We start from the raw sequence: 23,302 nt of genomic DNA on the forward strand, positions 1-23,302 counted from the left end.
CATGACTATTATATGAGCCTATTTGAAATATAAATGTACTTCATATTACATCTGAACATAAAACACCATATATTAGAAATACGATGTCGTTGTGGTAGTTATATTACAAAGTTGTCCAAAAGTACCCAAACGAGATACAATTTTTTCATGCCTACAAGACACCTCCTCTAGCAATGAACAAATCGTCGGCTATGTTATCACGCATGTTGTTCATGCTAACATGGTCGTCTCCCAAATCATTGCCTACATTGCCTCCTGATGTGGAAACAACATGGCCTAGAGGCATATAGTTCTCATCATTGTCACATCGATAGAAGTGGAGATCAAACAACTGACTATCCCTAATGAAGTTATGGAGACCCATACACGCAATGATAATCTCTGTCTGCTTCTCTAATGGATAACTTGGCACACCACGCAAGATGCGCCATTTTTTGCTTCAATACAGCAAATGTTCTCTCAATAGCATTCCGCAGAGATGAATGGGCGTGGTTGAATATTTCTTTCTTCCCAGTAGGTGGTTGAAAGGATCGTATGCCGCACCTAGAGGGGGGGTGAATAGGTGCTAACCAATTTTTAGTTCTTTTTCAATTTAGGCTTGACACAAAGGTAAATTCTCTAGATATGCAACTAAGTGAATTTACCTATATGACAAGGCAAGCAACTAAGCAAGATATATCTAAGCAATATAAGAGATAGAATAGGATAGAGGTAACCGAGAGTGGAGCACGCGATGACACGGAGATGATTCCCGTAGTTCCCTTCCTTTGCAAGAAGGTACGTCTACGTTTGGAGGAGTGTGGTTGCTACGAAAGCCAAACCAACAGCCACGAGGGCTTCACTCAGATCTCCGGTGAGCAACGCCACGAAGGCCTAGCCCACTTCCACTAAGGGATTTCCTCGAGGCGGAAACCGGGCCTTTACAAGGTTCTTGGGCACACATCCACAACTGAATTGGAGGCTCCCAAATCTGTAACAATACAACAATCAACAACAACACATCAACACAAATCAACTAGGGAACCAAATAGGAACACTAGCATGAGATCCCTCAAACAAGAGAGGGGGAAATGAGAAACGCTTCGGTGAGGATGTAGATCGGTGTCTTCTCCTTCGAATCTCCAAAGATCAAGAGATTTGGTTGGGGGAGGAAGGAGATCTTGTAAATCTTGTGTTTCTTGAGGTGGCTCTAATGGAGGTGGCTTGGCAGATTTCTTGAGCAATGATTGAGCAAGCATCCAAGGTAGAAGAAGGGGGTATTTATACCCCCCCAGAAAATGAGCCGTTGCAGCTTCCGGGGGGCCGGATATTCCGGCCTAAGTAAGGGCCGGAAAATCCGTCCCCCCGGATAATCCGGCCTTCGGGACAAAACCATGACAAAATCCGGCCAAATGTCCGGCCCTATGCCAGACTTGTTTTTCTTCAGGTCCTTAGCCAAATTTGAGGGGGCCGGATATTTCCAAAATGTCCGGCCCGGATATTCCGGCCATGGAACAAAACCAGGACAATATCCGGGCAAATGTTCGGCCCCTATACTGACTTGCTTTTCCTTCAGGTCCTTAGCCGAATTCGAGGGGGCCGGATATTTCCAAAATATCCGGCCCGGATATTCCGGCCCTGGTACAAAACCGGGACAATATCCGGGCAAATGTCCGGCCCCTATACTGACTTGCTTTTCCTTCAGGTCCTTAGCCAAAAACTGGGGGCCGGATATTTCCACAATATCCGGCCCAGATTATCCGGCCTGATGAACTTTTGCTGCTTTCTTTTGACAGAACTGACCACATCCAACACACATGAAAATGTATCTATGTAAGCCCTGTACCACTTAAACAAACATTAGTGTATCACATACATTGACATCAAACACACAAAACATAATGTGAGAGATGTTCTTTCAATCTCCCCCTTTTTGGTGTTTGATGACAATATACGGATTTGCAAGAGAATCACTATAGAGACAAGCATGATGGCAAAACATAGAGGCACTCCCCCTACATGTGTGCATATAAGTAATTTGCATTTGAATACAAATACACAACACATAGGAGTGAGGTGCCTCAACACAAGAGGTATCCAACATGAGCTCTAACAATAGACATTGATAAATATGAAGTTGAGATAGGATGCAAGAAATCATACCCATGTGTAGATATATAATACCGAGATATAGCATCACACATAATATAATAGCCTTGATCTCAACAAATAGAAATCCGAAAACCATAACAATGTCTCACACCACACAGCACATAGTTTTGAACGGAACACAAATAAACCAAATAGTTCAAATAAGAGGGAACACAAGCAATAGAAGAATGATAAACGCATATGCTTGTGCCCAAACCATGCAAATCCCCGAAAGTCCTAATAGAACACTTCTCCCCCTTTGGCATCGAGACGCCAAAAAGGGGACAAGCGCGATGCTACACGTCCCATGGGGATCACTCGGAGGCATCTTCATCATCGGACTGGTATGCCGCTTCCTCATCTTCATCTTCAGTGTCAGGTGCATCCGGAGAGCGGCGAGTGAGGTTGGACCTTTGAAGGCAATCATCAAGGTCACTCCACGGAACCTGTGCAGAATGCCACCTACTGTAACCTGGGTGAGCGGGAGGCTGAGGCGGGGGTCCTTGATCACCACTGAGCTTGTGCAGAATAACCGCCTGAGTATGCTTAATCTCAGAACGCTCTCGGCTGGCCGCATAGTTCTCCTTATGGATCTCAATGTTCATGCAAAGGATGTGACGCTGAAACCAACTAAGTCGGCTCACTTGTTTCCTCATAGCCGGGACATCAGGATGGCGAGCAGGAGCAAAACCACTAGAACGAGCATCACCCATGAAAGAGTCAGGTGCAGGTACAGCAGAAGAGACTGGCTTAAGTTTGTAAGCCTTCTTGACACCGTGCTTCATCAAAGGGTACCCGCTCAAGTCTTCACCACCCAAAGCCACAGAATTGTTGATGAGAAGCTGGATGTAGGGAGCATAAGGTATGGTGGTCCGGGAGACCATGGCATCATGGATCTCATGGAAGATGAAGTCCATGACATCAACAGTGTAGTTCCGTTCCTCATTAACATCACGAGCACACTTAAAGCTGAGGTGCATGAGATCCACAAGGGCTCCCCGGAGAGCATCATTGTTACCACCACTTGGGCAAATGGTTGCTCGAAAGAACCGGAGCAACTGACTGTAGATGGGAAGCAGCCCCTTGGCATAACCAACTGTCCTCGCTGAGGTATAGAGATCCACCAGTGCATTCTTATCTGTCTTCTGTGGTCCATGAAGGCGACGACCCCCTTCTGCAGGAACTCCAAGAATACCAGCAAATCGGCGCAGAGTGGCCCTACAGTGAGTGGAGCCAGTCATCCATTCCATAGTGTGTTCCTCATCTTTCTTGATTGCCAAAGTGGCAAAGAATTGCTTCACCAAATCTGGGCTATATTCACATTGAATCTTCATGATATCAATCAAGCCCAAGCTGCCAGCTACCCAGATTGCATCTTTAAAGTGATTGTTGACAGCCAGAATGTCCACATCGATAGCTTGCATGGGTCTCAGATTCTTCATGGGCTCATAGATGTCCCTGTAGATGAAATCCTGCTCCATGCACCAGTATCTCCTGCCCTCAATCTCTTCATCCCTTGGGAGGTCTTCATACCAGTTCTTCATGCGGATAGCGGAATAAGAGATAGGGTCCATGGTCTTGTAGTTCTCCCTCACTTCCTTGTTCTTCCGCCTTGAAGCGACGGACTTGCGAGGTGCATTGGTGATGCGTGTGGTTGGCACGTCCGTTGAGAACCCCAAGAGGAAGGTGTGATGCGCACAGCGGCAAGTTTCCCTCAGTAAGAAACCAAGGTTTAATCGGACCAGTAGGAGTCAAGAAGCACGTTGAAGGTTGATGGCGGCGAGATGTAGTGCGGCGCAACACCAGTGATTCCGGCGCCAACGTGGAACCTGCACAACACAACCAAAGTACTTTGCCCCAACGAAACAGTGAGGTTGTCAATCTCACCGGCTTGCTGTAACAAAGGATTAACCGTATTGTGTGGAAGATGATTGTTTGCGTAAAACAAGAGAACAAGTATTGCAGTAGGTTGTATTTCAGTAAAGAGAATTGGACCGGGGTCCACAGTTCACTAGAGGTGTCTCTCCCATAAGACGAACAGCATGTTGGGTGAACAAATTACAGTTGGGCAATTGACAAATAAAGAGAGCATGACCATGCACATACATATCATGATGAGTATAGTGAGATTTAATTGGGCATTACGACAAAGTACATAGACCGTCATCCAACTGCATCTATGCCTAAAAAGTCCACCTTCAGGTTATCATCCGAACCCCCTCCAGTATTAAGTTGCTAACAACAGACAATTGCATTAAGTATTGCGCGTAATGTAACTAGTGACTACATCCTTGAACATAGCACTAATGTTTTATCCCTAGTGGCAACAGCACATCCATAACCTTAGAGGTTCTTGTCACCCCTCCAGATTCACGGAGACATGAACCCACTATCGAGCATAAATACTCCCTCTTGGAGTTACTAGCATCAACTTGGCCAGAGCATCTACTAATAACGGAGAGCATGCAAGATCATAAACAACACATAGATATAACTTTGATAATCAACATAACAAGTATTCTCTATTCATCGGATCCCAACAAACGCAACATATAGGATTACAGATAGATGATCTTGATCATGTTAGGCAGCTCACAAGATCCGACAATGATAGCACAATGGGGAGAAGACAACCATCTAGCTACTGCTATGGACCCATAGTCCAGGGGTAGACTACTCACACATCACACCGGAGGCGACCATGGCGGCGTAGAGTCCTCCGGAGATGATTCCCCTCTCCGGCAGGGTGCCGGAGGCGATCTCCTGGATCCCCGAGATGGGATCGGCGGCGGCGGCGTCTCTGGAAGGTTTTCCGTATCGTGGCTCTCGGTACTGGGGGTTTCGTCACGGAGACTTTTTATAGGCGGAAGGGCAGGTCAAGAGACGGCACGGGGGCCCCACACCACAGGGCCGCGCGGCCAAGGGGGGGCCGCGCCGCCCTAGGGTGTGGCCCCCTCGTCGCCCCTCTTCGTCTCTCCTTCGGACTTCTGGAAGCTTCGTGGAAAAATAGGCCCCTGGGCTTTGATTTCGTCCAATTCCGAGAATATTTCCTTACTAGGATTTCTGAAACCAAAAACAGCAGAAACAAAGAATCGGCACTTCGGCATCTTGTTAATAGGTTAGTTCCAGAAAATGCACGAATATGACATAAAGTGTGCATAAAACATGTAGATAACATCAATAATGTGGCATGGAACATAAGAAATTATCGATACGTCGGAGACGTATCAGCATCCCCAAGCTTAGTTCTGCTCGTCCCGAGCAGGTAGAACGATAACACAGATAATTTCTGGAGTGACATGCCATCATAATCTTGATCATACTATTTGTAAAGCATATGTAGTGAATGCAGCGATCAAAACAATGTATATGACATGAGTAAACAAGTGAATCATATAGCAAAGACTTTTCATGAATAGCACTTCAAGACAAGCATCAATAAGTCTTGCATAAGAGTTAACTCATAAAGCAATAATTCAAAGTAAAGGCATTGAAGCAACACAAAGAAGATTAAGTTTCAGCGGTTGCTTTCAACTTGTAACATGTATATCTCATGGATATTGTCAACATAGAGTAATATAATAAGTGCAATAAGCAAGTATGTAGGAATCAATGCACAGTTCACACAAGTGTTTGCTTCTTGAGGTGGAGAGAGATAGGTGAACTGACTCAACATTGAAAGTAAATGAATAGTCCTCCATAGAGGAAAAGCATCGATTGCTATATTTGTGCTAGAGCTTTGATTTTGAAAACATGAAACAATTTTGTCAACGGTAGTAATAAAGCATATGCATCATGTAAATTATATCTTATAAGTTGCAAGCCTCATGCATAGTGTACTAATAGTGCCCGCACCTTGTCCTAATTAGCTTGGACTACCGGATCATCACAATGCATTGTTTTTACCAAGTGTCACAAAGGGGTACCTCTATGCCTCCTGTACAAAGGTCTAAGGAGAAAGCTCGCATTGGATTTCTCGCTATTGATTATTCTTCAACTTAGACATCCATACCGGGACAACATAGACAACAGATAATGGACTCCTCTTTTATGCATAAGCATATACCAACAATTAATAATTTTCTCATTTGAGATTTGAGGATTGTTGTCCAAAACTGAAACTTCCACCATGGAGCATGGCTTTAGTTAGCGGCCCAATGTTCTTCTCTAACATATGCATGCTTAACCATATGGTGGTAGATCTCTCTTACTTCAGACAAGACGGACATGCATAGCAACTCACATGAAATTCAACAATGAAAAGTTGATGGCGTCCCCAGTGAACATGGTTATCGCACAACAAGCAACTTAATAAGAGATAGAGTGCATAATTACATATTCAATACCACAATAGTTTTTAAGCTATTTGTCCCATGAGCTATATATTGCAAAGGTGAATGATGGAATTTTAAAGGTAGCACTCAAGCAATTTACTTTGGAATGGCGGAAAAATACCATGTAGTATAGGTAGGTATGGTGGACACAAATGGCATAGTGGTTGGCTCAAGTATTTTGGATGCATGAGAAGTATTCCCTCTCGATACAAGGTTTAGGCTAGCAAGGCTTATTTGAAACAAACACAAGGATGAACCGGTGCAGCAAAACTCACATAAAAGACATATTGAAAACATTATAAGACTCTACACCGTCTTCCTTGTTGTTCAAACTCAAAACTAGAAATTATCTAGACCTTAGAGAAACCAAATATGCAAACCAAATTTTAGCATGCTCTATGTATTTCTTCATTAATGGGTGCAAAGCATATGATGCAAGAGCTTAATCATGAGCACAACAATTGCCAAGTATCACATTACCCAAGACATTTATAGCAATTACTACATGTATCATTTTCCAATTCCAACCATATAACAATTTAACGAAGGAGAAACTTCGCTATGAATACTATGAGTAGAAACCAAGGACATACTTGTCCATATGCTACAGCGGAGCGTGTCTCTCTCCCATAAAGTGAATGCTAGGATCCATTTTATTCAAACAAAACAAAAAACAAAAACAAACCGACGCTCCAAGAAAAAGCACATAAGATGTGATGGAATAAAAATATAGTTTCAGGGGAGGAACCTGATAATGTTGTCGATGAAGAAGGGGATGCCTTGGGCATCCCCAAGCTTAGACGCTTGAGTCTTCTTGATATATGCAGGGGTGAACCACCGGGTGCATCCCCAAGCTTAGAGCTTTCACTCTCCTTGATCATGTTGCATCATACTCCTCTCTTGATCCTTGAAAACTTCCTCCACACCAAACTCGAAACAACTCATTAGAGGGTTAGTGCACAATATAAATTGACATATTCAGAGGTGACACAATCATTCTTAACACTTCTGGACATTGCATAATGCTACTGGACATTAATGGATCAAAGAAATTCATCCAACATAGCGAAAGAGGCAATGCGAAATAAAAGGCAGAATCTGTCAAAACAGAACAGTTCGTATTGACGAATTTTAAAATGGCACCAGACTTGCTCAAATGAAAATGCTCAAATTGAATGAAAGTTGCGTACATATCTGAGGATCATGCACGTAAATTGGCTTAATTTTCTGAGCTACCTACAGGGAGGTGGACTCAGATTCGTGACAGAAAAGAAATCTAGAACTGTGCAGTAATCCAAATCTAGTACTTACTTTTCTATCAACGGCTTAACTTGGCACAACAAAACACAAAACTAAGATAAGGAGAGGTTGCTACAGTAGTAAACAACTTCCAAGACACAAAATAAAAACAAAGTACTGTAGGTAAAAACATGGGTTGTCTCCCATAAGCGTTTTTCTTTAACGCCTTTCAGCTAGGCGCAGAAAGTGTGTATCAAGTATTATCAAGAGACGAAGTGTCAACATCATAATTTGTTCTCATAATAGAATCAAAAGGTACCTTCATTCTCTTTCTAGGGAAGTGTTCCATACCTTTCTTGAGAGGAAATTGATATTTTATATTACCTTCCTTCATATCAATAACAGCACCAACAGTTCGAAGAAAAGGTCTTCCCAATATAATGGGACAAGATGCATTGCATTCAATATCCAAGACAACAAAATCAACGGGAACAAGGTTATTGCTAACGGTAATGCGAACATTATCAACTTTACCCAAAGGTTTCTTTGTAGAATGATCAGCAAGATTAACATCCAAATAACAATTTTTCAGCGGTGGCAAGTCAAGCATATTATAAATTTTCTTAGGCATAACAGAAATACTTGCACCAAGATCACATAAAGCATTACAATCAAAATCTTTAACCTTCATCTTAATGATGGGCTCCCAACCATCCTCTAGCTTTTTAGGAATAGAGGCTTCGCGCTCTAGTTTCTCTTCTCTAGCTTTTATAAGAGCATTTGTAATATGATGTGTAAAAGCCAAATTTATAGCACTAGCATTAGGACTTTTAGCAAGTTTTTGCAAGAACTTTATAACTTCAGAGATGTGGCAATCATCAAAATTCAAATCATTATAATCTAAAGCAATGGGATCATCATCCCCAATGTTGGAAAAAATTTCAGCAGCTTTATCAAAGGCGCTTTCAAATAGCTTTAGCGCTTTCAGGCAGTTTTTCGCGCTTTGCATTAGAAGTGGAAACATTGCTAACACCAATTCTTTTATTAGTATGAGTAGGAGGTGCAGCAACATGTGTAGCATTAGCATTACTAGTGGTGGTAATAGTCCAAACTTTAACTATATTCTTTTCTTTAGCTAGTTTTTCATTTTCTTCTCTATCCCACCTAGCACGCAGTTCAGCCATTAATCTTATATTCTCATTAATTCTAACTTGAATGGCATTTGCTGTAGTAACAATTTTATTATGATGATTCTCATTAGGCAAAACTTTTGATTTTAAAAGATCAACATCAGCAGCAAGACTATCGACTTTAGAAGCAAGTATATCAATTTTCCCAAGCTTTTCTTCAACAGATTTGTTAAAAGCAGTTTGTGTACTAATAAATTCTTTAAGCATGGCTTCAAGTCCAGGGGTGAACTCCTATTATTGTTGTAAGAATTCCCATAAGAATTACCATAGCCGTTGCCATTATTATAAGGATATGGTCTATAGTTGTTACTAGAATTGTTCCGGTAAGCATTGTTGTTGAAATTATTATTTTTAATGAAGTTTACATCAACATGTTCTTCTTGTGCAACCAATGAAGCTAATGGAACATTATTAGGATCACTATTAGTCCTATCATTCACAAGCATAGACATAATAGCATCAATCTTATCACTCAAGGAAGAGGTTTCTTCGATTTAATTTACCTTCTTACCTTGTGGAGCTCTTTCCGTGTGCCATTCAGAGTAGTTGATCATCATATTATCAAGAAGCTTTGTTGCTTCACCAAGAGTGAGGGACATAAAGGTACCTCCAGCAGCTGAATCCAATAAATTCCGTGAAGAAAAATTTAGTCCTGCATAGAAGGTTTGGATGATCATCCAAGTAGTCACCCATGGGTTGGGCAATTTTTAACCAAAGATTTCATTCTTTCCCAAGCTTGAGCAACATGTTCAGTATCTAATTGTTTAAAATTCATTATGCTACTCCTCAAAGATATAATTTTAGCAGGGGGATAATATCTACCAATAAAAGCATCCTTGCATTTAGTCCATGAATCAATACTATTCTTAGGCAGAGATAGCAACCAATCTTTAGCTCTTCCTCTTAATGAGAAAGGGAACAATTTTAGTTTAATAATATCACCATCTACATCTTTATATTTTTGCATTTCACATAGTTCAACAAAATTATTAAGATGGGCAGCAGCATCATCAGAACTAACACCAGAAAATTGCTCTCGCATAACAAGATTCAGCAAAGCAGGTTTAATTTCAAAGAATTCTGCTGTAGTAGCAGGTGGAGCAATAGGTGTGCATAAGAAATCATTATTATTTGTGGTTGTGAAGTCACACAACTTAGTGTTTTCAGCGTTGGCCATTTTAGCAACAGTAAATAAAACAAACTAGATAAAGTAAATGCAAGTAAACTAATTTTTTGTGTTTTAGATATAGCAAACAAGATAGCAAATAAAGTAAAACTAGCAACTAATTTTTTTGTATTTTGATTTAGTGCAGCAAACAAAGTAGTAAATAAAACTAAGCAAGACAAAAACAAAGTAAAGAGATTGAGAAGTGGAGACTCCCCTTGCAGCGTGTCTTGATCTCCCCGGCAACGGCGCCAGAAATTTGCTTGATGCGTGTGGTTGGCACGTCCGTTGGGAACCCCAAGAGGAAGGTGTGATGCGCACAGCGGCAAGTTTTCCTCAGTAAGAAACCAAGGTTTAATCGGACCAGTAGGAGTCAAGAAGCACGTTGAAGGTTGATGGCGGCGAGATGTAGTGCGGCGCAACACCAGTGATTCCGGCGCCAACGTGGAACCTACACAACACAACCAAAGTACTTTGCCCCAACGAAACAGTGAGGTTGTCAATCTCACCGGCTTGCTGTAACAAAGGATTAACCGTATTGTGTGGAAGATGATTGTTTGCAGAAAACAGTAGAACAAGTATTGCAGTAGGTTGTATTTCAGTAAAGAGAATTGGACCGGGGTCCACAGTTCACTAGAGGTGTCTCTCCCATAAGACGAACAGCATGTTGGGTGAACAAATTACAGTTGGGCAATTGACAAATAAAGAGAGCATGACCATGCACATACATATCATGATGAGTATAGTGAGATTTAATTGGGCATTACGACAAAGTACATAGACCGTCATCCAACTGCATCTATGCCTAAAAAGTCCACCTTTAGGTTATCATCCGAACCCCCTCCAGTATTAAGTTGCTAACAACAGACAATTGCATTAAGTATTGCGCGTAATGTAACTAGTGACTACATCCTTGAACATAGCACTAATGTTTTATCCCTAGTGGCAACAGCACATCCATAACCTTAGAGGTTCTTGTCACCCCTCCAGATTCACGGAGACATGAACCCACTATCGAGCATAAATACTCCCTCTTGGAGTTACTAGCATCAACTTGGCCAGAGCATCTACTAATAACGGAGAGCATGCAAGATCATAAACAACACATAGATATAACTTTGATAATCAACATAACAAGTATTCTCTATTCATCGGATCCCAACAAACGCAACATATAGGATTACAGATAGATGATCTTGATCATGTTAGGCAGCTCACAAGATCCGACAATGATAGCACAATGGGGAGAAGACAACCATCTAGCTACTGCTATGGACCCATAGTCCAGGGGTAGACTACTCACACATCACACCGGAGGCGACCATGGCGGCGTAGAGTCCTCCGGGAGATGATTCCCCTCTCCGGCAGGGTGCCGGAGGCGATCTCCTGGATCCCCCGAGATGGGATCGGCGGCGGCGGCGTCTCTGGAAGGTTTTCCGTATCGTGGCTCTCGGTACTGGGGGTTTCGTCACGGAGACTTTTTATAGGCGGAAGGGCAGGTCAAGAGGCGGCACGGGGGCCCCACACCACAGGGCCGCGCGGCCAAGGGGGGGCCGCGCCGCCCTAGGGTGTGGCCCCCTCGTCGCCCCTCTTCGTCTCTCCTTCGGACTTCTGGAAGCTTCGTGGAAAAATAGGCCCCTGGGCTTTGATTTCGTCCAATTCCGAGAATATTTCCTTACTAGGATTTCTGAAACCAAAAACAGCAGAAAACAAAGAATCGGCACTTCGGCATCTTGTTAATAGGTTAGTTCCAGAAAATGCACGAATATGACATAAAGTGTGCATAAAACATGTAGATAACATCAATAATGTGGCATGGAACATAAGAAATTATTGATACGTCGGAGACGTATCAATTGGGTGCAAACTCGTCACTTGATCGATCATGCCTAGAGCGTCTCTGACCACCCCGAGAAGCACCACCTGTGAGAAGCAAAGGCGGGTAGCAAAGAGAAGGTAATGCTCATAAGTCATGTAAGATACAGTAATATACTCTAGAAACATACTATAAGTCGGTACAAATCTAGACATGATAGATTGAAACAAAACTGCAGCGGCAATGAAGTTCCAGGCCGGATAATCCGGTGTCCCCTGGGGGCGGATAATCCGGCCTGCGCGGGGGCCGGATAATCCGGCCCAGCGAAACTTGCAGTTCTTCCAATCAAACACTTGTCTAAGACCAGATCGGCCTCATAGCATTCAAGAGGAGTATACTACACTTGATTTGGAACAACTAGACACCAATTCCACCAAGAAAATAGCACATATAAAACACAACATCTAGGGTTAGAGATTGTGAATCATACCCACATCCATTGTGGAAACCGCTTGGAGGAGAAGGTAGCTAGGGAGGAGAGGCACCCGATCCACCCAAAAACTCCGAGAGGGAGCGGATGGAGCGTCTCCGGCGAGGAGGAGGAGTTCCGGCGACCTTGAGAGGAGAGAGAGGAGAGAGAGGCGTGTGGGGGGTGGTGTGAACCGTTTTCCCCCGCGGCCTCGTCCTCAGCCCTTTCATGATCTGCCCAGGCCGGATAATCCGGCCCTAGTTTAGGGCGGATAATCCGGTCGGGCCGGATTTTCCGGGTCGCCAAGGGGCCGGATTATCCGGTTTTCTGGAATTTCCAGAACGCCGGAAATCCTGCATATCTTTAGTTGGTTATTTGCATAAACTCATATGTTATGCAATAATGTATCACGTCACATATAGGAAGCATATTTACCAATAAGATGGGGCAACCTAGATCATCCGACCGAAAATCCTCAAACTCCTAGTTTTTACCAAACATGACAAATGAGCAAGATGGAAGTGGCTTATAGGAGAGTTGTGGCTTAGGTTTAGAAGATACAAACTGTTAATGGTACATGATCACTCAAGTTTGCAAGATATGAGCAAATAAGGCCAAACTAGAGTGATTTCCCATAAGAACATGGAGTTGTCAAATAAAATGCGATAAGATCCAAATAACTCCAACTCTTCACAAAGAAGAGTGTGGTGGCCTAGGCCACCATATATGAGTGTTGTGGCATGGCACCGCGAAGATATATCTTGGGTCCAAGCCACTACTCATCATTGAAGCTCACATATCAACATATGATATAAACAGAATGATTTCTTAATGTTGGCATTATGGGGGGAGGGATAGCTCAATAATTTAAACCGCATTCCCCCTATTTCCATGCCCACATCTAAACCAAATAAAGTTTTGAGACGAAGGTGTGTTTGCAAGATGATCAAGCTATACTCCTTGAATCAATGATGTTTAGCTCATTCCTCAAATAAGTGAACCTTGCTTCATCAAGAGGCTTCGTGAATATATCGGCAAGTTGATCTTTGGTAGGAACATAGATGAGCTCAATATCACCACGGGCAACATGATCCCTAATGAAATGATTCCGGATCTCAATATGCTTCGTTCTTGAATGTTGCACCGGATTATAGGCAATCTTGATGGCACTTTCATTGTCACATAATAGAGGCACTTTGTCACAAATGACACCGTATTCCTTTAAAGTTTGCCTCATCCATAACAATTGAGTGCATCCACTTGCGGCGGCAACATATTCGGCTTCGGCGGTGGAGAGAGATATACAATTTTGCTTCTTAGATGACCAACACACCAAGGACCTACCAAGAAATTGGCATGCCCCGGAGGTTGATTTCCTATCATCCTTGTCTCCCGCCCAATCCGCATCGGTGTATCCATTGAGAATAAAACTTGAGCCTTTGGGGTACCAATACCATATCTTGGGGTATCAACCAAATATCGAAAGATTCTCTTGAGAGCTATCATGTGGCTCTCCTTAGGAGAAGCTTGATACCTTGCACACACACCAACACTCAACACTATGTCCGGTCTAGATGCACAAAGGTAAAGCAAGGATCCAATCATGGAGCGATATACCTTTTGATCCACCTCTTTACCATTGGGATCAAGTGCAAGATGACATTTGGTAACCATAGGAGTGGCAACACCTTTCATCTCGGTCATCTTGAACCTCTTGAGCATGTCTTGGAGATATTTTGCTTGGTTGATGAAGGTTCCTCCTCTCAATTGCTTGATCTCAAAACCAAGGAAGAACTTCATCTCTCCCATCATAGACATCTCAAACCTATTGGTCATAAGCTTTGAGAATTCATCATTGAAAGCTTTGTTAGTAGAGCCAAAGATAATATCATCAACATATAATTGGCAAACGAAAAGCTCCCCATTGACCCTCTTAGTAAAAAGAGTGGGATCAATTAGCCCAACATCAAACCCACGGTCTACCAATAATTCCTTAAGGTGCTCATACCAAGCTCTAGGAGCTTGTTTGAGACCATAAAGGGCTTTATCAAGCTTGTAGACATGGTTATGAAAGTTGAGATCCTCGAACCCCGGGGGTTGCTTAACATAAACCTCTTCATGCAAGGGGCCATTAAGAAATGCACTTTTCACATCCATTTGTTGTAACTTAAAGTTATGATGCGATGCATAAGCAAGAAGGATACGGATGGACTCAAGGCGAGCCACGGGAGCATAGGTTTCTCCAAAGTCAATTCCCTCAACTTGAGAGAACCCTTGAGCCACCAATCTTGCCTTGTTCCTCACAACATTGCCAAACTCATCTTGCTTGTTCTTGAATATCCATTTAGTGCCAATAACATTGCGGCACTCCTTTGGCTTCTCTACTAAGGTCCACACTTTGTTGCGCTTGAAGTTGTTGAGTTCTTCGTGCATAGCTTCCATCCAATCCGAATCTTCAAGGGCTTCAAATACTTTCTTGGGTTCCACTAAGGAGATATAAGCATGATGGTTGCTAAAATGAGCCAATTGCCTTCTTGTGGAAACCTTTGCCCTTATATCACCAAGAACCTTATCATGAGTGTGATCATGAAGCTCAAGGTTCCTTTCTCTTCTTGCTAGACGACGGGCCTCGATCTCCTCCTTGGTTGTTCTTGGCCTTGGAGGTATCACTTGATCAACTTGATCTTTTGGGTCCCCGTCTTGACCTTCAACTTGAGCAACTTCAATTTCTTGAGAGTGCTCAACCTCATGTGCTTGATCTTGGACATCATTTGGTGCGGAGCAAATATCCAATGGATACTCGTCGGAGCCATCATGAATTCTTGGTTGATCTTGACCTTGATCTTGTCCTTGATCTTGCACACAAGAGGGAGAGTTTTGTTCTTGTTCTTGGGTTGGTGCATCATTTGCTTCACTTGATGGGGTTTGTTGATGTTGAGAAGATGAGGGCTCCACCGTGGTAGAGCATAGTCCTTCCCGAGACGCCACACCGTGTCCCTCAGTGGGGCGGAAAAATCCCACACCCATTCTTACTATGGCATCTTGAGGTATTTCATCACCCGCACATACATCAACTTGCCCCACTTGGGAGCCATCATTTTATTCGAACCTCACACTACAAGATTCAATGATAATCCCGGAGGCTATATCAAAGATTCTATAAGTGTGAGACTCGACACCGTAACCAACAAATATACCCTCCAAAGCTTTAGGAGCAAATTTAGATAAACGAACCCCTTTGATTTTGTAGAAACACTTACACCCGAACACCTTAAAGTATGAGATATTAGGCTTGTTCCCGGTGAGTATTTCATATGGAGTCTTGTTCAAGCCCTTGCGGAGATAGAGCCGGTTAGAGGAGTGACAAGCGGTGGAGATGGCTTCGGCCCAAAAGTTATAGCGGGATTTATACTCCGCCATCATAGACCTTGCCATATCCATAAGAGTCCGGTTCTTCCTCTCCGCAACACCATTTTGTTGAGGGGTGTAAGCAGCGGAATATTGATGACGAATCCCCTCATCACTAAGAAAATCATTGAGTGTGTAGTTCTTGAACTCGGAGCCGTTGTCACTTCTTATTGCCATAATGAGGAGGTTGTGTTGGCGTTGCACCTCGGTAGCAAAGTCAATGAATATTTGTTGAGTCTCATCTTTCGTCTTGAGAAAGTAGACCCAAGTGTATCTTGAGTAGTCATCGACAATCACCAAGCAATGTTTCTTCGCACCAAGACTTGCATGAGTAACGAGACCAAAGAGATCCACATGAAGGAGCTCCAAGATCCTCTTGGAAGAGATGATGGTCTTGCTTGGATGCGGAGAGTCATGCATTTTGCCTTCAACACAAGCCCTACAAACACGATCTTTGGCAAAAGACACATTTTCCATTAGTCCCACAATATGGTTCCCCTTGTGAAGACTTTGCAAAGTTCTCATGTTGACATGGGCTAGGCGGCGATGCCACAACCAACCCACGTCCGCCTTTCCGAATAGGCACATCGCACTTGTCATGGTGGTCCCCGAAAAGTCCACCACATACAAGTTGTGTTCGCGATACCCAACGAATGCGACTTTTAGAGTCTTGCTCCACAAGAGGACCACAATATCATTATCAATAAAGACGGCGAAACCCATCTTGCCAAGGGCGGAAACGGAAAGCAAATTGTAACCAAGGGTTTTGACAAGCATGACATCCACAAGAGTAATGTTGTGTGCAACCACAACCTTGCCAAAACCCAATACCTCGGATGTAGAATTATCGCCAAAGGAGACGGTGATATGATTTATGTTGGGCCTCAACTCCTTGACGAGGTTCTTGCCGCCGGTCATATGACTTGTACATCCACTATCAAGTACCCATTTTGAACCTCCGGCGGCATAGTCCTACATGAGATCAATTCTTGGATTTAGGTACCCATTTTTCAATGGGTCCTCTTTTGTTAGCAACAAGGGTCTTTGGGACCCAAATAGACCAAGCAACATAACCATCATATGGACCAACATATTTAGCATAAACATCACCATAATAATCTTTAAAGAGAACATAGTGAGGGTTATCTATTCCCGCACCATCATCATTAATGGTTTTGCCCTTTCGGGTTTCACCATTAGCTTTCTCATGTGCGGGCTTAGCCTTTTTCTTGTTTGCATTCTTAGCCTTGGTATTAAAACCAAGTCCCTCCTTCCCATTGTTTGACCTTTGCTTACTCAAAAGATCATCCAAGGAAAGTTTACTTTGGGGAGAGGAGGCCTTAGCAAGTTCATCTTTCAACCTAGCATTTTCCTCAATAATATTTGCATGTTCACATGAAGGAGTAGAGGTACTAGGTATGTCATATGAAGCAAGCCTAATTTGAAGTTTCTCATAAGACTCGGAGAGGAGAGAGTATTCACTCTTCAAGGCTTTGTGAGCCTTGTCTAGTTCATCTAGATCATTCACAAGTTTCTCATGATCAACACCAAATTTGGCCTTTTCCTTTATAAGCACTTTAGTCTTAGCTCTAGCAAGATCTCTAGCTTTAGTGAGCTTGTTAAGTTTATCTTGAGGTTCTTCAAGATTTTCTAGTCTCTCTTCAAGAGATGCTATAGTTTCTTGACATTCCTCAAGAGCATTTTTAAGAGCATGTATTTCTAGAGAGTCTTCTCTCTCTATTTGGCACTTTTTCTCAAGAGTATCATTTAGTTGAACTATACGAACCATGATACTTGAAACATGCTTCTTAGTGTTACCTTTTAGGTTACTAATGAAATCATCAAACTCTAGCATTTCTTGTTTCACTTTTAGACTAGCGGGGTCAACCCCTAGATCATTAGAAATGTTAGGCGTAGAGGGGTTGGGAGATGATACCTCGGAAGATTTAGCCATGAGGCAACTTTCTTCCTCCACATGAAGGACCTCATTGGGAGATTCACTTGTTGATGAAGAGTTAGTAGAGAGGGAGGCAAGGGCAACCAATCCATTTGAGGTTGCATCTTCTTCATCATCAACATCTTCATCTCCGGAGGTATACTCTTCTTGAGTTGATAGCACAATAGATGTGTCCAAGGTAGACCTTGCCATGAAGCAATGTGCATTCTTGCGTTGAGGGTTCTCATTGGGTGAATCAAAGAGAGAGGAAGAGGGAATGTTGGTGGTGACAATGGCGGCCACTTCTCTTGAGCTTTCCTCTTCATCATCACTAGCACTTTCAATCTCATCGGAAGAGTATTCTTCATTAGCCACTAGCACAATCCTTGAGGGCCTTTTGCCCTTCTTGTTCTTGTTATAGAATTTCTTGTTCGGGGGCTTTGAATATTTGCCCTTTGAGTCTTTGCTCTTGTCCTTGGGGATGAGCCTTCCACCACGAGTCTCCCTATTCTCATAGGGACATTCGGCAATGAAATGGCGCTTGTCATTGCAATTGTAGCAAGATCTTGTTCTTGGGCCCGAGCTTGAGGGACCCCTTGAGTTGTTTCTCTTGATGTTGTCCTCCTTGGCCTTGGAAGGATCAATCCAAAAGGTGTTTGCATGGAACGCCATGTGGTCATGGTAGTGGTGTTCCAAGTCTTCCGGATAGGTCATGCTCCAAGATGCCCTATAAGATTCTTGAGGAATCACTTCTTGTGCGGGGTTGACCACCAAGGCAAGGTTGGACCCTTTTGTCATCCCAATGGCACGATTGCGGGAATCATGAGAGTTTTGCTCAAGCACCTTGAGAGCTTGCATCTCGTGCACGGCTTGTTGAGAGGTGAGAGAGGCATAGCATTCTCTTCCGACAAGAGTCTTGACATCAATAGGCTCAAACGACATCATGCACTCAATGTACTTCTCCTTGATCCGAGAGTCATTAATGTGAGAGGCACCAACATTCCGAAAGGCATCGGCAATGGTGAGAAGTCTTCCATACATGTCTTCATGGTCTTCATCCGGTAGCCTCATGAATCCTTCGGCTTTATTCCGAAGAGCATTATACTTGTTCCTTCTTGTGCTCTCACTTCCAATGCAACTCGCGGCCAAACCATCCCAAGCATCCTTGGCGGTGGTGAAATGTCGAACACGAGACAACTCCTTTGTCCCCACGGCAGTTTGAATCATGTGCAAGGCGGTGTTGTTGAGTTGACTATCAACCGCTTCTCTTCTAGTCAACTTGTTGGGGTTGTAAGGCTTGAAGCCTTCCTCGATGATTCTCCAAAGTTCATTGGAGGCACTGCGAACATGAGAGCTAAACTCAAATTGCCAAGTATCATAATCATTAACAGAAAACTTAGGTGGGTCGCCCCGGATGTTTATATGAGGATGGGGAACCGGTATATCGGGTGATTGGAAAGGTGGAGGTACTCGATTGTAGCTCTCACTTCCACTAGTTCCCTTGGGAGATGGAATGGGGGGTTTTATAGTGTTTAAGTTATCACCATCCATGGGTGTGGTAGCGGAGGGTAATACCGAAGTATCACCCTCTACAACCGCATCCGTGACATTAACCTCTATGGTGGGAGCCATGGGACGGGGAGGAGTCAAAAGCTCGGAAATCATTTTTCTCATGATTTCCATTTGAGCATCCATGGATGACTTCAACGAATTGATATCATCCATGGTGACCGACCTAGCCTCCCCTTCCAAAGGTCCATCGTCCGGCATACTCTTAGGCGGTTAAGCCCGAAATAAGAGCCGAGGCTCTGATACCAATTGAAAGGATCGTATGCCACACCTAGAGGGGGGGGGGGGTGAATAGGTGCTAACCAATTTTTAGTTCTTTTTCAATTTAGGCTTGACACAAAGGTAAATTCTCTAGATATGCAACTAAGTGAATTTACCTATATGACAAGGCAAGCAACTAAGCAAGATATATCTAAGCAATATAAGAGATAGAATAGGATAGAGGTAACCGAGAGTGGAGCACGCGATGACACGGAGATGATTCCCGTAGTTCCCTTCCTTTGCAAGAAGGTACGTCTACGTTTGGAGGAGTGTGGTTGCTACGAAAGCCAAACCAACAGCCACGAAGGCTTCACTCAGATCTCCGGTGAGCAACGCCACGAAGGTCTAGCCCACTTCCACTAAGGGATTTCCTCGAGGAGGAAACCGGGCCTTTACAAGGTTCTTGGGGCACACATCCACAACTGAATTGGAGGCTCCCAAATCTGTAACAATACAACAATCAACAACAACACATCAACACAAATCAACTAGGGAACCAAATAGGAACACTAGCATGAGATCCCTCAAACAAGAGAGGGGGAAATGAGAAACGCTTCGGTGAGGATGTAGATCGGTGTCTTCTCCTTCGAATCTCCAAAGATCAAGAGATTTGGTTGGGGGAGGAAGGAGATCTTGTAAATCTTGTGTTTCTTGAGGTGGCTCTAATGGAGGTGGCTTGGCAGATTTCTTGAGCAATGATTGAGCAAGCATCCAAGGTAGAAGAAGGGGGGTATTTATACCCCCCCAGAAAATGAGCCGTTGCAGCTTCCGGGGGGCCGGATATTCCGGCCTAAGTAAGGGCCGGAAAATCCGCCCCCCGAATAATCCGGCCTTCGGGACAAAACCATGACAAAATCCGGCCAAATGTCCGGCCCTATGCCAGACTTGTTTTTCTTCAGGTCCTTAGCCAAATTCGAGGGGGCCGGATATTTCCAAAATGTCCGGCCCGGATATTCCGGCCCTGGAACAAAACCGGGATAATATCCGGGCAAATGTCCGGCCCCTATACTGACTTGCTTTTCCTTCAGGTCCTTAGCCGTATTCGAGGGGCCCGGATATTTCCAAAATATCCGGCCCGGATATTTCGGCCCTGGTACAAAACCGGGACAATATCCGGGCAAATGTCCGGCCCCTATACTGACTTGCTTTTCCTTCAGGTCCTTAGCCAAAAACTGGGGGCCGGATATTTCCACAATATCTGGCCCGGATTATCCGGCCTGATGAACTTTTGCTGCTTTCTTTTGACAGAACTGACCACATCCAACACACATGAAAATGTATCTATGTAAGCCCTGTACCACTTAAACAAACATTAGTGTATCACATACATTGACATCAAACACACAAAACATAATGTGAGAGATGTTATTTCAGTGGTCCAGCAAGTCTGAACTCAGGTAGATGATACTTGGTGCCTGTATATTGTGAAAGATAGCCATCCTGATTGGGATAACCCGAATCAACTAGATAGTACCTTCCTGAATGGAATATGGTGAAGCACAAGTGAGTGATAGCATAGATGACACAAATATGATCATAAAGAAGAATGCACAAGTTTAACTACCTGGAGGAGGATGCGGAAAATTTGCTTCAAACTTAAACAATGTATCTTTGAATATCCTTGTGTCATGCACAGAACCTGGCCATCCTGCAACTATAGAGGTGAACCGCAAGTCAAAATCACACACGGCCATAACATTTTGTGTCGAATATCTATAGCGACCAACATGGTTAAACATATGAGCAGCTAGCACAGTAACCGGTATGTGCGTCCCATCGATGGCACCAATAGCACCATCGAAATGAGGTGTGAATCTAGAGTCCCGTAGCCTCTCATGCACCGTTGGGAATAGTGGATCAATAGGCTTGATGATATCTCCCGCTAACTGATTCACACAGTATAGCACCTCCGCAAACTTCCTATTGATTGTCTCCTTACTTCTTTTGAATCTGTTCTGAACTTGTGACACAGATTGAGGACTACCAAGAGTCCACAAAAACATTCCAAGTGCCTCCTCGGAACACATGTTGCTTGATCCCTCCAGACCATACTTTTCAACCAAGTGTCATGCAAAGAATCAAAACATGGCCTATGCATTCTAAACATGGCATAGCAATCCTTCGAGTTGCCCAAATTATCAAATACCCATTGTTGTCCAGTGTACCTTGGTTCCACCCTTGGTTTCTTCTCAAGATGCTTCTCAGAATGTGACAGAACTTGATACATAATTGCAGTATTCAGCCATCGACGGCGTCTTCTTGCATCCATAAGTGCAGACTCGATGCCATCCTCACTTTCACTGCTGTGGCTGCTACTCATCTAAAAAAACAGCAATAGCATCAGCACAAACATCAATATATATGATGAAAACAGAACACAAACAACAATAGCATCAGCACAAACAACAATATATATGATGAAAACAGAACACACACAACAATATGACGAAAATAGCACAAAGATACAATCTCAAAGTACATTATAGATACAATCCACAACTTAGTAGTCATTACATGAAAGCATAAAGATACAATCTCAAAAGTACATTATGAGATAGGCATACAAAGCATAAAGATACAATCTCTAATTTCTCTTCCTATCCTCATATTGCATCTTCAACCAACGAAGCCGACCCTCCGATGTCTTCATGGTATGGAAGAAAGCTTGGTTTTCAAGTTTGCTAAACAATTTAGTTGCCATGTAATGCTCAACACTACCCTCAAGCGCTCCACAATCCAAAACTTCTTTCATGATGTCTTCAATGTCTTGAACAACTTGGGCTGAAGATGAGACAGCCCGATCTTCATTAATGCAATGGTCAATATAACGCTAAAAGTCTTGCTGCATTGGACTCTTCTTTTTCTTCCCCGGGCTGGCTGCAATCCTAGCAGCCCCACGATTTTTATTTGGAGGTGTTGGTGTTGCCTCTTCGTCATTGACAAGATTAACCAAATCAGCGGGCACCTCTTTTGGCACTCCCGGCATGACAGCCGATGTACCATGAACATGGGCATCCTCAAACATCTGATCCATCATCTCCAGGTTGTCCGGAGGACCTCTCTTGAAACCCGCAATAAGCTTGTTAGCCTGCATAACATTTCACAAGTTAAACCATAATATAATCCATCTATTTCAAAATGTACATATGACATAAACATGGCATATAACATACCTTGATCAGTTCATCCCACTGTTCCTTTGATGCTGTGATTGTTTGTTTCACCGGATCCCAACCAAGTCCAGTTGCTTTCGTTCTATAATACACCCATGCTTGGTACAACGATTTGGTTGAATCCCATTTATTTTTGAACTGCGGCCTCGAATAGGTTTTTCCTGTCCTACGAGCAAATTCGATACCTAGCATCTTGTACCCCTCCGGACTAAGAAAAGTTGTAGGTCTATTTCCTTTTTCTTTTTGATCCGCGCAGATTTCACAAAAAACTGTGGTGGACACAGCATCCCAATGTCCTTTTGGTATCTTATCATGATCCATCTAGTTACATGAGCAAATAGTAAACAGCAAATTCTATTACTTCTGTCCAGATTACAATGGGTCAATAAATTGCTGCTGTCCATTATCATCACAGTAGAAAGAATCAAAAAAGGAGTGCAGAGAGCCTCACCTTGCCACTGGATGTGCTTGACAGGTCGGAGAAGAGGCGTCGGGGTTGGAGCTGGACTTGGGCGTGTCGGAGTGGGTGAAGAGGACGCCAGAGAACGTAGTACGGTGAGTCGGCGGCTGCTCGAACAACTAGCTTCTCCGACAGCCGACGGAGACGACGCC

The 23,302-nt window shown here is 43.4% G+C and overlaps 1 pseudogene; it reads right to left on the minus strand.

Annotated features, from left to right (window-relative positions):
• Positions 1-99: 99 nt before the first annotated feature.
• LOC139835421 (uncharacterized) lies at positions 100-23,011 on the minus strand (annotated as a pseudogene).
• Between the last annotated feature and the right edge of the window lie 291 nt (positions 23,012-23,302).

The sequence above is a fragment of the Lolium perenne genome, chromosome 2 (genome assembly GCF_019359855.2).
Source record: "Lolium perenne isolate Kyuss_39 chromosome 2, Kyuss_2.0, whole genome shotgun sequence".
In the NCBI taxonomy this organism is placed as follows: domain Eukaryota; kingdom Viridiplantae; phylum Streptophyta; class Magnoliopsida; order Poales; family Poaceae; genus Lolium; species Lolium perenne.